At 37.8% G+C, this 15,867-nt stretch overlaps 1 pseudogene; it reads right to left on the bottom strand.

Moving 5' to 3' along the window:
* Positions 1–4,906: 4,906 nt before the first annotated feature.
* Positions 4,907–10,166, bottom strand: LOC125314616 (annotated as a pseudogene).
* Positions 10,167–15,867: the final 5,701 nt, after the last annotated feature.

The raw sequence follows: 15,867 nt of genomic DNA, 5'->3' as shown, positions 1-15,867 counted from the left end.
TGTTCAACATTATTCTTCAATTAATTCAAATTAAGAGACAATATTGAATATTTTACTCTAATTCAAGTACAAAATCAAATATGTGTCAAAAGTTTCAAAGACCACATTAAACAGATTAAAAGGTCAAATGCCACATTTTGTTTCATTTTCGCCAAATGGTAAATGGTTCGGTTTTCTTTCCTTCCGGCCTATTCATGATTTTCATTGTCATTTGACAAAAAGAAAAAATGTATAATAGCTAGAAGACAAAGAAATCGTAGGTTTTTCTCTATCACGAAAGAACATTATTGGACATTGGCCGGTGGTTTTTCGTCTAGTAATGACAACACTTTTGGAGTACAATTTCTGCTTCAAAAGTGCTTGTGGAGCATTTTTTTTTTCTCCAGAAATATTAGAGGCCACTTGAAGAAGTAAAAAAAAAATTCCTCTCTTTAAAAGTAGAAAAATCAACTTCCGATTAGAAGTTGATTTCTAGAGCAGAAATGTTGCCATGGGCATTGGCCTATTAGAATTAACTTTTATGTTTTAGCTTTTTCTTTCCAAAATTTTTAGCGCACACTTAGGTTTCTTTCACTCTTAGGCCCGGAATCTTTTACATTAATAAAAAACCGACACGTTTTTTTTTTTTTCAAGTGTAACTTCTCACCATTTTTAATATTTAAGGAAATATATTTCAATATTTAAGGCAAGAACGGAAAATATTTCAATGTTTTTTTAGGAAATATTTCAGCTTAGTTTTTTTTTCCGTTTCAGGCGCAAAAAGTTAAAAAAAAGAAAAAAAAAAAACATTGCCACATGCATTCCTTTTTAATCACTCAGAATTGTTAAAACAAAAACAAAAAGCTTAGAAATATGAATAAAAGATACTACAGGAAGTGTCAAGGTCCTACTTGATCATAATTACTTTTATCTTGCTTAAAATATTCATAACTATTTATTTCACAAATATCTCCTAAATTAATCATTCTTTTTTTTTAATTTCGCATAGTTCAGCTTTAAAATTTTAATCTATTCCATATTAAAAACTACTTTCTGAAACTAATACAACTTTAGATAATTTTCTCTTACCACATATATGAGCTCAAGTTTTTCATATTATGTTCATAATTTCTTTTGATGAATTTTTATCCTATCATTTCACAATAGGAAACTTTTTTTAAAATCTTTTAAAGGTCCATTTATTGCATGCGTGCCTTGCACGTGCACTTTTGTAATGTTAATTAAGCACTCTTTTTAGGAAAAATTCTCATTAGACGGTGACAAAAGCGACAACTTGATAGAATCCAATTTGCGGCCGATCCTCAGCGCTGCATTCACCAGCAAATCATAAACGACCGGCATTTGAATCATGGATTTGTAAAAATAAGCAAATTGTGACAACATGTAATGAAAGAAGATTGGGCTATTGCCTTAGATCTTCGACTTCGCGGTTGCTCTGAATGTGATGACAACATCAAGAATAAGGGGAGGATGAAGGTGAATTTTGGTGAAAGAGATGACCAGTAGAAATAGATAAAGGGTAAATGACACGAATTATCCTTGAACTTTAACCCAATGTGCAATGTATTCCTTAAACTTCAAATTTATTTAATATGGTTCATGAACTTTAGCTCAATGTATAATGTCGTCCATGAGCTTTTAATTTGTTTATTATTATGGTCTGTGAATTTTTGTACATGTTCAATATGATCCCTAGACTTTTGGTATATGATCAATTTAGTCCTTGAATTATATGAAAATGTTCAATACTATCCTTGAACTTGAATTAATGGAAGGCCAACATCAAACATTATCGTACACTCCAGGGACTAAATTGAACATATATCAGAAGTCTAGGGACCACATTGAACAAATTAAAAGCTCAAAAACAATATTGCTTATTGGGCTAAATTGAGATAAATTAAATTTCCAAAGTTACGATTGGGAGAGTCCGGGCTAAGTGTTTGCTTAGTAATTCATTAGCTTTCCTTTGGTGGTCTAGAAATTGTTAAAAATTGTACACGTCGGCACCAGACATGTCAAGTAGGATGATCGACATCCAAGTTAGCAATTTCGGACCTAAATTGACTGGATAGACTGAATTGGCACCAAAGTGACAAGATTTAGGATTAAATTGGTATAATTGAAAGGTTTATGACTGAATTGGTATCAATAAATAGGTTTAAAACTTTTTTGGTACTCTTGCCTTGAAGATTGAAAAAGGAAAAATCCCATAAACAATGATAAAAAAAAAATAGGAGGTCAAAATCGAAATTTCAAGAGAAATTTAATGGAATTTTCCATGTTTTAACGGTGCTAGGGGGCACTTTCTAAATTTATCTCAAATTTGAAAATTCATGTAATTTTTTAACTTATAAGTAAGACTTCGTTTGTTTAAAAAAATGAATAAATTGAAAAATATTATCCTAAGAAAATCAGTGGTATTGCTTGTAAAAAAATGAAAAATAAATATTTTCATCGTTCACTAGTATATTTAAAGATAAATAATTGTCGATAAAAAAAATTAATTGACTAAATGCTTTAAATAATACAGCCGATTATTTGAAAATTGTATTTTAAATCAATCATTTTCCTCAAAGTGAATGGAGCAACGATGGTAAATAATTTTTTTTTTTTTTTTGCCTTCTGACCTATTCATGCTTTTCATCGAGACTTGGCCCACAGTAGGGTACAGGACCTAGAAGACAGAGAAAAGGTTGGTTTACTCTTTGTAACAAAAGAATCACGTCAAGCAATGTGATTGGATACATGGGGGTGATCGATTCTCGGTTCGGTCCGGTTCCCCTCAAGAATCGAAAATCGGACCGATGATACTTGTTCCCATTTTTTGGAACCGGGGACTAGATCAGCCACCCTAAGAATCGGGAACCGTACCGGACCGTCGATCCAGTCCGGTTCCCGATCGGTTCTAAGGAACTAATAACACGATAAATTTCTATACGTCTATTAGATTTCACGTCCATTCTCTACATATTTGCTTCTTTGAAAGATATTTGGTGGCCAAAAATCCTTCCAGCCAAACAAAGCGGTCCAATAACTCTTCAGGTGCGCAAGCAGACAGCTGTCTTGTTAGTCATCAGCCAAGAAAAGCAACATGAGCATCTTATAAGCTATGGAAGCCGACAAACAATCCCAACGCTCATGCAGCAACAAAACAACTCTTTCTTGGTACAATGTCATATTTTTCTTTTTTAAATTCAACCAGTCCGGTCCAGGCGGTTCGGTCAGGTCCCATGTCCCTAGAACCGGGAACCGAATCGCTCGGCCACCGGTTTCAATATTAAGAACCGAAAATTAGACTGGACTCATCTAGAACCATGAACCGAACCACCGGTCGGGTTTGGTTCGGGAGGTCCTATTTGCTCACCCCTAATTGGATATACAATAGCGTTTTTCTGTTAATTAATTGGGCTGTTCGGATTGACTTTTATTTTTCTAATTTTTGTTTTCAAACTTTGCAATGCACACTTCAATTTATGTTTTTTCAATCTTAGGATCAGAACCTTTCACGCTATGCAAATATTGACAAGTAAATTTAAGTACATCATTTTCTTATTAGTTGAAAGAATACTTTAACTCGTTACAAGAGAGTGAAAAAGTTAGATTTTGGGTTTTTAAGTCACAATAAATAGGCTCGGGAGAGTTTTGTTTTGTATCTAGCCGAAAAGAGTTAAATGAAAAATTAATAAGATTCGGCGCACAACCAAATTGAAGTAAAACGTAAAGTAAGAAATAGAAATTTTATCCTGGTTCACCTTACACTAGGGTTACGTTCAGCAGATGATTCCATTATAATTAGCACATCACATATTTCGTTACATCACTCAATTACAAGCGAACAAGAGTATATATAACAGTAGCTACTCATGAGCGGAACTCGCGTGCTTTTCGGAAGTATGCACCACATCCCAACAAAAATAGGCACATCCTTTCCTTTTTAATCATCTAAGAATTGTAAATGAAACATTCATCGTCATGATACTGCTGGAAATCGTTCTCTCTGGTGTAGAGACTGGCCCAGCTAGGCCAGACTGGTATTTTATAACGCCTGGTTGTGGAAAATTGTCTTTGGAACTTGTGGGTGCATTCATCTGAACACCTTTGCAGTACCTTGGACGACTCAAGCATGCAAACCGGCCGCCGGGTTTGTAAAGCACGACTTAAATTAATTCGTGTTGTCGGGTATTTCAATGTTAAGAATTTTGGGGGGGGGCAGGGCATTACACCTTTAAATTTTTATTTAAATGAACTAGTTACCATCTCCATAAATTTCGTTTTGACCATTGAACGAGGTAGTGCGTTCATATTATTAGTCAAGAGTGCCTTTTGACCGATGGCTATGCTAGGTGCTGTTTGCTTTCTAAAGAGAATCGTCCACTTTCCCGTTCTCATGCCCCTTTCGACTAGAGTCGCATATTTAGTAATTCCCGAACTTTCTTCATGAACGCAAGATTATGTTCATTCGAAAGACGATTGCATATTCCCGACTTACTGCATAAACTGATCTTGAAAAAAAAGTCTTATCTATGATTGCTGCGGAGTTCATTTTTGTTCTCCTTCTCTCCTTTTCTTTCTTCCTTTCTTCTTTTTCCAATCTGGTTCAGAGTGTTAGCATACACTTTTCTCATTAAGTTCCATTCAACGCGTTACTTTGCTTTTTTGTTTTTTTTGGTGAGGAAGGTTGGAGGGCACCCTCCGAGTCGGAGGTCCGCTGTTTCAAATCTCATCAACTGAAAGTTAGTTTCGACACCGTGAACAAGTAGATCCATCCACAGTTGACGTAGCAGCAGTGTTTGCAATGCCGAGTAACGGTTGGCAAATCGGATGGCCTCGGAAGTTGTAACTTTGGCTAGAAAATGATCATCAACGTAGCCTTAAAATCTCCAAGATCGTGCAACAGTAAGCGTAGCTAGAAACCCTTAACATCGTGTGAATTCTGTTTGTTGTAAAATTAAACTCGTAATTCTGAGTTACAACATTATTTGAGCCACCGTATGATGCAAAGTACTTTTCCCTCCATTGTTCTCTCAAAGCCAGGGAGAATTGTAAATCGGGGTCACGACAGATTTGACATGTAGGTATTTGTAGAGAGCATCCAAGCCCAAATCTCTCCCGAAGCCGCTCATCTTGTAGCCACCTATAGGACAGTCATTGTTGAACGCAAAGTAGCAGTTTATCCAGATCACGCCCGCTCGGATGGACCTCGAGACGTGTTCGCCAGATCTATGTTCTTCGTCAGAACCCCCGCCGCTAGACCGTACCTCGTATCGTTGGCCCTCTTGATTGCCTCCTCCACAGTCCTGCAATCCGCCACAAAATGATGAATGCTGCACAATGTGCCTCCTCCATAGTACCCTATGGTGCCCAGAGGCGCACCGCCAGTCAAAAGCGAGGCTCCTTCCCTCTTTCCATGCTCGATGTAAGAAAGTATCTTCACAAACTGCTTCTTATCGACCTAGAATTTTCCGTGATTCGTGTCAGGCTAATTTTCAACCATATGCTTAATCACAAGATCTAGCTTGTTCTTGCTACTTGATTTTGTTCGTTCTTACCTGCGGTCCTTGACGGACGTTTGGATCAAACGGGTCGCTGACCGACCAAGCCTTCACCTTCGCCACTAGCTTCTTCTCGAACTCTTCATAGATCCCTTCCTGAACATAGACACGAGAGCCTGCAACACATATTTCTCCCAGCTTAAGTACACCCCAAGTGCCATAAATTGTGTACGGCGCTCATTTTAGTGCCAAAACTTTCAAATCGATCACTTTAGTGCTAAGTTTTTGTAACTTCGATCACTTCAGTGCCAAAACTTTCAAAACGATCACTTAAGTGCTAACTTTTTTTTAAAACGATCATTTAAGTGCCAATGTTTTTAAAAAACGATCACTTTAGTGCCAAATTCACCGAGCCACGTCATCTCAAATATTAATAAAAAAAATACCACGTGTCGAATTTTCGGCAAGCCACGTTAGCTACGGCACTAAAGTGATCGTTTTTAAAAGAAGTTGGCACTTAAGTGATCGAAGTTACAAAAACTTAGCACTAAAGTAATTGATTTGAAAGTTTTGGCACTAAAGTGAGCGCCGTACACAACTTATGGCACTTGGGGTGTACTTAAGCCTATTTCTCCCCAAACAGAGAGTGGAATCGAGAAACCGTCATGATTTCAAGTATTGGGAGCTTATCTTTGTTTTCGCAATTGCCATAAAAAGTTCAGACACTGTACCTTGTTTAACAGGATACCCGTAAGAGCAAGATTAGCAGCGCTATCTAAATCAGCATCATCAAATACTATAAGAGGCGATTTCCCATCCAATTCAAGCGAAACTTGTTTCAAATTGCTCATCGCCGCGGCCTGCATCACTATGCGTCCTACTTCCGTAGACCCCATAAAACTGACCTGAAGTGAGGTTTGAATGCCACATCATTCAAAAGCTAAAAATCGACAAGCATATTTATATCAAGTTCAACCGATGTTGTGTCATCCCAAAGAAAGAACTCATATTCGTACCATATCAATGTCCATATGACTGCTTATCGCCGCACCGGCCGTCGGTCCAAAACCGTTTACGACATTGATCACTCCATCAGGAATACCGGCCTGATGAAAAGCAAACCAAGATTTTAGGCAGAAAAATTACCTCATCAATTTCCTGGTATATCCTCTCTTTTTTCCTGACATAATGTTCAAAATAGGGTTTTCAGCTGCTATTGTATTGCTGTATTCAGAATTTTGATTCAAAACCAGTGGAACATTATTACTAGAAAGCTTAACCATCACTTCTAGACTAACAAATAACCAGATTCTTTCATTTTGTCCAGTGAAAACTAATTGTTAGAAATTAAGACTTGCTTATTAGTACAATTATATGCTAGAAAAATGACTTATGCTCTTACAACTTAACTTTTTTGAGTCAGATTGACATACCTTCTTAGCCAGGCTAGCGTAAAAGAGAGCTGATAGAGGGGTTTGCTCGGCGGGCTTCACAACCATGGTACAACCAGCCGCCAGTGCGGGCGCAACCTTCATCATGAACACGGTGGTCGGGGCATTCCAGGGGATGATGTGCCCAACCACGCCAACCGGCTCCCGCAGTGTGTACCCTTGAAGCTCATGTGACATCTTTAGTACCTCGCCGTGTATCTTGTCCGTTGCGCCGGCGTAGTACCTGAGCAGCGTGGCTGCGTGAGGGATTTCCAAGGCCTTGCCGGAGCTGAATAGCTTCCCCCCATTTATAGTGTCCAAAGCTGCCAGTTCATCTATGTGCTCTTCGATTAAGTCCGCGAATTTCGACATGATCCTGCCCCTTTGCTAGTGATATGATTCATAGTCATAGGTCATACAAAAGTGCAAATACGTGAACAATAGAATCCAGAATGAAATGCGGCTAAACTATGTTTTGGAGGTTTAGATAGAACTACATAAATTTAGCGATGTGAAACGAAAATTAAAAGACATGAAACAAAAAAAAGGACTTACGTTACTAAATTTTTTTCGGTCCAAGATGTGTTACTAATTGAAATCGAACAATGCTACACTTATTCAAACTGATTCCAAAAGTTAATTTACTAAGTGATGTGTCAAACTATAAGTGATCTTTTAAACAAGTGAGCCACATTCAAGAACCTTATAATTTGACAGATCGTTTTGTAATCCGATTATTCTAGCATATTGTATTGAGATAACACTAGGCATGTATCATCCAGTATGCTTCTCTATACGCAAGAAAATGAACCAAAAGCTTATGTTCCTAGCAAAAATGCTAGAACTAGACATGTCAAAACATGTCATAAACCTTTAAGAAAAAAAAATGGGTTACTCATTCTTAACTCATATTTGATGGGCTGAGTTGTTATACGTGTTATCTATATCCTGTAAATAAGTCATAAATAGGTTTAGAATGGTAAAACCCAAAATAATATAGTTGTTATATAGGTTCACAACTTTCTTAAACCCAATCCAAATCTATAACTCTCTCTCACCTGATTTCACGATCGCTTACTCCGCACTTTTACTTTAGTTTGGGTAAATTGGGTTAAATATGAAAGTAATTTAGCAATATATGAGGGGTTGGGTATGCGTTGTGTTAGGTATATGACACTAGATTTGTATTATATGAAAATGAGTCAAAAAAGTTAAAAGGGTCAATTTGGGTGGGATTATTTTCAACCCGATGTGAATTGACCCACATGTTTGATGACTAGTAGTCAAAAGAGGCATTCCAAGTGCTTGAAACAAATGTGAAAAACTAAGTCTTCGTTTGTTCCGCGGGAAAAATGAATGATTTAAAAAGTGAAAATGATCGTTTGTATCGCTTATAAAAATGATTATATGAAAAATATTTTCATTATTCATAGAAATATTTAGAAAAATTGTTATTGATAATGAAAATATTTTCAATCGAAACAAATTATTACTTACATAAAAATATTTTTCAAATCATTCATTTTTCAATAAAAACAAACGGTGCCTTAGAATAGTTATTAAGTAAGCCAATCACATGTTAAGAATTTTAAGAATGGGCAAACTTTATCATTCATTTTTATCTCGATATGAATGACTCATTCCGGAAAGTACTAAAAGTTAGCTACCTTAAAATATTCAATTTCCTAAACATCATCACCAAAAAAAAAAAAGAAGAAACTGTACAACTGCAGCTCTGTGAATAAATTAGGAAACATCTTTTAAGTTTATTATATGTACTCTAGCCTCTGTGTTTGGTCGAAGAATCCCACCAAGAAAAAAAGTCTCAATGTCTGTTGGATGTAAATTAATCGCCTCACGACATGATTGGGATTATAATAATCTCCATCGATTTTTTTTTTTGTTTAGATTTCGAATATCTGTATTCTAATTAATTGGTGTTATTAATGTGTCATTGCTAAATGGTGTGCCATCGCACAGAACTTTGTACAGCTCATAAGAAACCCACTAATATTGCTAATTTGATGATTTTGGAATTTTTGTTAGGGCATTATTTTTTGGGAAATGCTTCACCGACAATGCTGTCAAGAATGATACAATCTCAACTGTAGATTCACGTACCATTACTGCATGTTTTGTATAAAACATTCATTAATTGGGAGATCGTATGATAAAAAATAATTGACAGTACTGATAAACTGTTAGACTGGCAGCGTTCTTATTTTTTCTCCTAGAAAGCCAAAAAGATTCTGCTCATGAACTGAAGAGTTAGCTTTGGGACACTGCACTTTATGCTCTTGACTCATATAGATTTTACTTGGTAGTTGGTATTCACCCGTTATTTTTCTTAGTGTTGAGATTACGCTCGAACCCGTCAACGATTCCATTGTCAAGATGAAAGGGAAAGACAAACACGAAAATCGATTTACTAAATGAAGTGTCGATTTAGTGAATGATTCTGGCTAGAATTAATCGCGTCGTGTCGATAAAATCAAATTCCTGGGGGGAATTTTGTGAAATGGTTCCTAGTGGCATTGTCTATTTTTAATTTGATGGAAAAAGGAAGGGAGGGGACGTACGTAGCCGGGCATGCGCGGCCAAGGGCCGTGGTCAAATGCTCGGCGGGCAGCTTTCACGGCCAAATCCACGTCCTCTTTGTCTCCCTCTGCAACTCTCGCCGTCACTTGTCCATTTCTTGGATCTATCGTCTCCAATGTCCTCCCTGTTCATCCAGTTTCAATCACCATAACACATTAGAAACTTCAGCAGAAGAAGAAGGTTTTGTTAGGAGTGCGACTCTCTGTCAAGGTCAATCGTGATTCAGGGGGTCGTTTTCCTTTAAATCCTCTGTTTTCTGTACTTCGGAACAGAGCATCGAATTGTATTCATCAGAAAGAGAACTGCTCGAATGAGACGCTACAGAATGGTTTGTTTACGGCGCAACTTTATTCTTTTTCCCCTTCCTGAGAAGAAAGTATTAAGCTAGCTAGAACAGAAGAGCGCATCTTTCTGTGAGAAGAGTGCGGGGGAAACGGGAAACCAAAGGAATGGATCTTCCTCGAGGCAGCGCCAAAAAACTCGACGAGAAAACCGGCGAATCCTACCTTTGACAGAGTCGACGAACTTGCCATTGATGAAGAGCTTAGTGAACTTGATCTCTGGAACAAGATCATCGTAAGTCTTCGGACTCCCGTTTGCATTGCTCTGGTTCTCCGCCATCTCTCTCTTCTCTGCACTCAGAATCTCTTAAGGGTCTCTTTATATAGTAGATAAGTCATTTTCCTTCTTGCAACACGCAGGCGTATTCCTTTTTTTTTTTTTTTTGGGCTTGGGTGGGGGGTCGTAAAGAAATTTCATTGACGAAATATTAAGGGTTGTTACCCGGTAAGCCCAAAAGCGGGGCATCCGCGCAGGCGTGTTTAGGAAAGATACACTTTCCACCAATAATTGTCCAAAGATTCCTAAACTTAATTTACGGCGGCCAATTAAGTCTTAAACCTTTTTAATTATATCAATTTTGACCTAAAATTTTTAATAATTTGCCAATTTAGTCCTAAACATTTCAATTGTGCCAATTTAGTCATATATTGGCAAATCGTGAAAATGTTTGCTAAATTTACAAATTGTCAAAAGAAAGAACTCCATTGGCACAATTAAAAAATTTATGACTGAATTGAATTGACAAGCCCTCAAAAAGTTAAGGACTCAATTGGCACAATCGAAATATTTACGATTGAATATGCCACCATACAATAAGTTTAAGACTTTTAAAACAAATTTCTCTTTATCCATTGATTACAAGTGACGAGACGAAAGATTAGCTGCAACACAAAAAGATGCTCGTTGAATGGCATTGGATAAGGGCTAGTAATTCGCACAGGCGCTACTTAAGTTGAGGGGATATAACGTGAAAAACATGTAATCACAGGAGACCCCTCGATCAACTAGGTTAGGAGTTTAATATCTTCGATGTGCAACATAATTGGTGAGAAGACACAAACAATCTGACGTGAACGAACCAATTTAATTGATTGATACTTATGGCTCAAACGTCATGCGCAAGATATTGCTAGTTTTCTGCCGGAGCATCGAACGGGACGACGGGCTAGCTTTATTATAATCATGGAAGGTAGGGAATCTTTTCTTCATAATATGCACATCCATGTGTATTAAAAAAGTCTCAAGCTATTAGAAACGGACCCACCTGCCTTTCGTATCTTAATCGTCACTCCCTCTTGCTCGAAGACTCTCAGGCGGAGAAAATTTTCCTAAAAGTCATAAATTTGTTACTTTTTCGACAATTTAGTCTTAAATTTTTTAATTATATCAATTAATTCTTAAATATTTTCATGTTTTTTCTATTGAGTCTATCCGATCAATTATGGCCAGAATTCACCGATGCGGACATTGGGTCCTAAATGTCATTTGTTGAAGTATTTCTCACACATTACTTGACAACGGGTCCTAAATGCTCTTTATAATTATGTGGTCTTTGTATATATATCGGTTTAAGTTTTTGGATTGGATTTTCGAACAATATTGAAGTTTATCATTCATTCCCTAATTATTTAATTAACTACTTGTACGTTCTTTTATTTGCACCATATATGTTTCGCTATTTCACATCTTGGTTAGGATGTCAAGCATTGAAAAATGGGCTAATATTTTCCTTCATCGCATCTTGGAGGATTACAACCAATTGGAGGAATTTCCTCCAATAAAAGCCTCATGCTTGCTCCGTTTGTTTTCTACAGAAAATAAGGGTGCGATGCGGAAAATAAGAATGCATGGCAACACTTCTGAAAGTAAATTTCTGGTTAGAAGTGTTTCTGGAGCGGAAATCCGTTTAATAATGTAACTTCTCAAGTAGAAATCTGTTTGGTAAAAATTTCTATTTCCGAAAGAAATTTCTACTTCTGAGGTAAGTTTTCACTTCTGAAATTGTTTTTCCCCCAATTTGAGAGGTTAAAAAGAATTGCTTCTTAACTCAAGAAGTACTTATCGCCTCATCTTCTTTTCATTATACCCCCACTCTCTTTTTTACCACATCGGCCTCCGCCAACCTCCACCGCTACCTACCACTGACCACGGCCCTCGTTGTCAACCACCGACCATCACCCGCCGTTGCCCACCACGGACCTCCACCGATTGCTACCCATCGCCGCCACCTACCGACTGTCCCTCGCTACCAACCACCGTCCACATCCGACCTCCGCCGGCTGCCGTTCATCGCCGCCCGTGACCACCGCCACCTGCCAACCAACATCGCCATTGCCCACCACCGATCTTCGCCGACCGTCGCTAACCATCGACCACTGCCTACCTTCGCTAGTTGCCGCCCCCTGTCGCCAACCACCGTCCACCGTTGACCGCCACCAACCGTTGACCACCACCGCCAACCTTTGACCATTGATTCGCTAGCCACCGCTTTCGAATTGCCGTCTCCTATGACCAAAGTAAAAATACATAATATTTTTTATTTTAAAAGTAAATAATATTTTTCAATAATAAAAATTATTTTTTAAAGAAATTTCAAAAGTTTAAAAATGAAGTAGAAATTTTTTGGCTGCCGACAATAATTTTTCGTAGAAGATTTTCTATTGATAATATTTCAAAAGTAGAAATTTTCGATTGTTACCAAATGAATTTCTTTGATAAGAAATCAACTTCTAGAGCAGAAGTAGAAAAATTAACTTCTACTTCTGAGTATAAGTAAAAAAATCAACTTCCGGCCAGAGGTTAATTTTGAAGTAGAAGTGTTGCCATGTGCGCCCTAAATGATTTAGAATTTTTTTTAAAATGATCTCTTATATTTCTTAAAATAATTAGCCAATGAAAAAAAATCTATTATCGACAACAATTTATGTATAAGCATTTTCGAGGATAATGAAAAAAATTCATTCATTCATTTTTATAAGCGAAATAGCGATTAATTTTAAGAAAATATTTTTCAAATCATTTCTTTTGCGCAAAACAAACGGAACCATAGAAAATTATCTCGTCATTTTCATTCCAGTTTGCTTGTTAGAGCAGGTAAGCTTCAAGATGGCATTTTCATATATCCTCAGCCAGCTAGCCTTGATAATACTAGCCACCTAAATGGTCAACTAATCCCATGGATGCATGGAAATCATCTAGTATAAATTTGTTATTGCTTCACTCACGAAGTGACGAGCATGAACTAGAAATCACATTGCACTAAGGTTTCATTTGTTTCACGTAAAACAACTTTCAAGAAAATATATATTTTTTCATTTTCGAGCATTTGGTTCATAAAAAAAATTAGTCAACGCAAACATATTCAAAAGCGGAGAAAATATTTTCCTCTTTTTGAAAAAAGAAAATCATTTTCCCTTCTCTTTCTTTCACCATATCAAGCACGTAGTTCTCCATACATTCTATTTCGTTATTTTGATTTCTTTTTATTTTTCACTTTCTTTTTTTAAAAAATTAAATTTCTAATTATCTTTCTTATCTTTTTTATATTTTTCTTTTTAGTTTTTCCTTCTTCTTCAGCCGGTCGCCGATTATGGTGATGGTTGATGACCAGCCACAGGTGAGGTGGTCCGGTGGAATCGTATAGTCCAATAAGTCATCAACAAACAAGGAAATCGATTTGAGGGATACCCAGAAATAGACAGGCCACCAAAAGAATTATAGGCGAGAGGAATTAGTAACAAGGACTGTTGCCAGGCGACCACAAATTACAATTATGTGTTGAAATTAGAGGACAAGAGGATCTGTCGATTTCAATGTCAAATGACTATTCATTTTTGGTCGGAAAATAGACTTTCGTTACTTTGAAACACCAAATAAATCAAAGTTTTCGACATCAACACATAGGGGTTTAGGTATAGAATAAAGCCATGTGGAGAGGAGGGAGCCGGATTACTGTGCTTTTGCTGTCCAATCCGAGGTTCCATTAGTAGCTTTCTAAAATGATGATTAACGAACGAAAAACATGCCTAAAATCTCGGAGATTCCCAAATACGGTTAATTAAATATATGAGGAAAATTTTCAAATAAGGATATGAATTGCCTTCACATTCTCAAATAAGGACATGAAGTTGACTTTGTTTCAAATAAGGGCCCGACTAAGGGGCATTTTCCTCTTTTCATTTTTTGAGTTTTGTTTTTCTATTTTTTCGTCATTTCTATTTTTTTCTTTTTTCTTTTTGCCTTCTCTTTTCTTTTTTTTTTTCTTTTTTCTTTTTTTTCTTCCTCCCCTCCCTAGGCCATCGCCAACCTCGGACCACCCTCGCTTGGGCCAACGTCGGGCAAGGGCTGCCCTTGCGCCGGCGTCTAACTAGGGCTGCCGTCACCCTGGTGAGGTAATCCTCGCTTGGGCAAGCGAGGGGTCCCCTTGCCTTTGCCGGACGCCGGCCCGAGCGAGGGTAGCGAGATGCCGGCTTGTGCAACACCGGGTTGGGCGAGGGTGGCCCCTAAGGCTGGTGATGGCCTGGGACGGGAGGGGAGAAAAAAGAAAAGGAAAAAGAAAAGGCAAAAAGGAAAAAAAAAGAAAAGAAACGAAAAAAGAAAAAGAATACAAAACCAAAAAAATGAAAGGACGAAAATGCCCTTCGGTCATGTCCTTTTTAAAACAATTTGAGCGCTTCAGGCCCCATTGCAAACAAGGCCCACTTCAGGCCTTTTTTTAAAATTTTCCCAATTTATTATTTACCTTTTATCGTGTTTCCTATTGATATATTACTCCCGCACCTTAAAATTCCAGGACTTCCTCTCGATTTTCTTCCAATTTCAAGCCAAGTAGTTTCCCATCCTGGATCAACGCAGAACCCCTTATTTTTTTCGCTTTCTGGGTGAAACAAGCACCGGAAAACTCTTGACGTAGACAACACATAAATTGCACACAACTAGGGGTGTCAATGGTGCAGTTCAGTTCGGTTTTCTAAAAAATCAAACTGAACCGAACCACTAAAGAATATACTTAAATTGAACCAAAACACATTCTGAACCGAACCGAACCGAACTGAATTTTTCAGTTCGGTTCGGTTTGGTCCAGTTCAGTTTTCAGTTTTCGGTAAATAGTGCAACTCAAAAGTATCCCAAGCGGAAACCGGCCCCCACCTCAGACAGCTGTATCCCAAGCCGCCCCCTTCTCTTCACTCTCTTCTCTAGTTTCCCTCTCCCCCACCCGAAACCCACCTTCTTCTTCTTCGCAAAACCCCTAATTCTCAACAGCTCAGAATAATCAATTTGGTCCATCTTCTTCTTCTTCACAAAACCCCTAATTCTCAACCGTTCATAATCATCAATTTCGTCCATTGAGACAGAGTATTAAGAAAGTTTCTCTGGAAGCAAAAAGCTTCCCTCAAGACAATCGCAGACGAGCACGACGAACACGAAAGAAAACAAGAACCTTTGGAACCACAATCGGCTCTTGTGGACGGGACGATCGAGAGACTCGAAAGCGAAGCTCCAACAAGAGGGCAAAGCGCGAGCGGCATTTGGTGGTAGACACGAGGCCCCTATCTTCATCTCTTCTCTGCCCTTCAAATGGCCAACGCTGAACGGTAAGAAGCCAATGAGGAGAGAGAGAGGATCGAGAAAGTGCCTCTCGAAGCAAAAAAGCTTCAAAGTGAGATGCGATGGCGATGACGAAACCTAGAACACACCCAGCGCAGCGAGAGAGCAAAAGCAAGGAAGGTGATTGATGTCGCGCTCTGACTTCATATTTTAAATGGTTCGGTTCAGTTAACTGAACCGAACCCAAAAAAAACTGAACCAAGAAAAAAATTGCAGTTCGTTATACTATCTGGACTGAAAATTGAACTGAACTGAAAATATAAGAAATTTTAGTTCAGTTTGATTTAGTTCAGTTTTAGGTTCGGTTTTTGGTTCAGTTTTGCCACCCCTACACACAACAGCTGCCCCTTTCGTAGCATGAAACTGTTAACGTCATCTGTGCGCCAAAATGATCT

This window comes from Rhodamnia argentea, chromosome 4 (genome assembly GCF_020921035.1).
Source record: "Rhodamnia argentea isolate NSW1041297 chromosome 4, ASM2092103v1, whole genome shotgun sequence".
NCBI classification, from domain to species: Eukaryota; Viridiplantae; Streptophyta; class Magnoliopsida; order Myrtales; family Myrtaceae; genus Rhodamnia; species Rhodamnia argentea.
The sequence above is the reverse complement of the archived record's forward strand: the minus strand, read 5'-3'. Positions and strand labels throughout refer to the sequence as shown.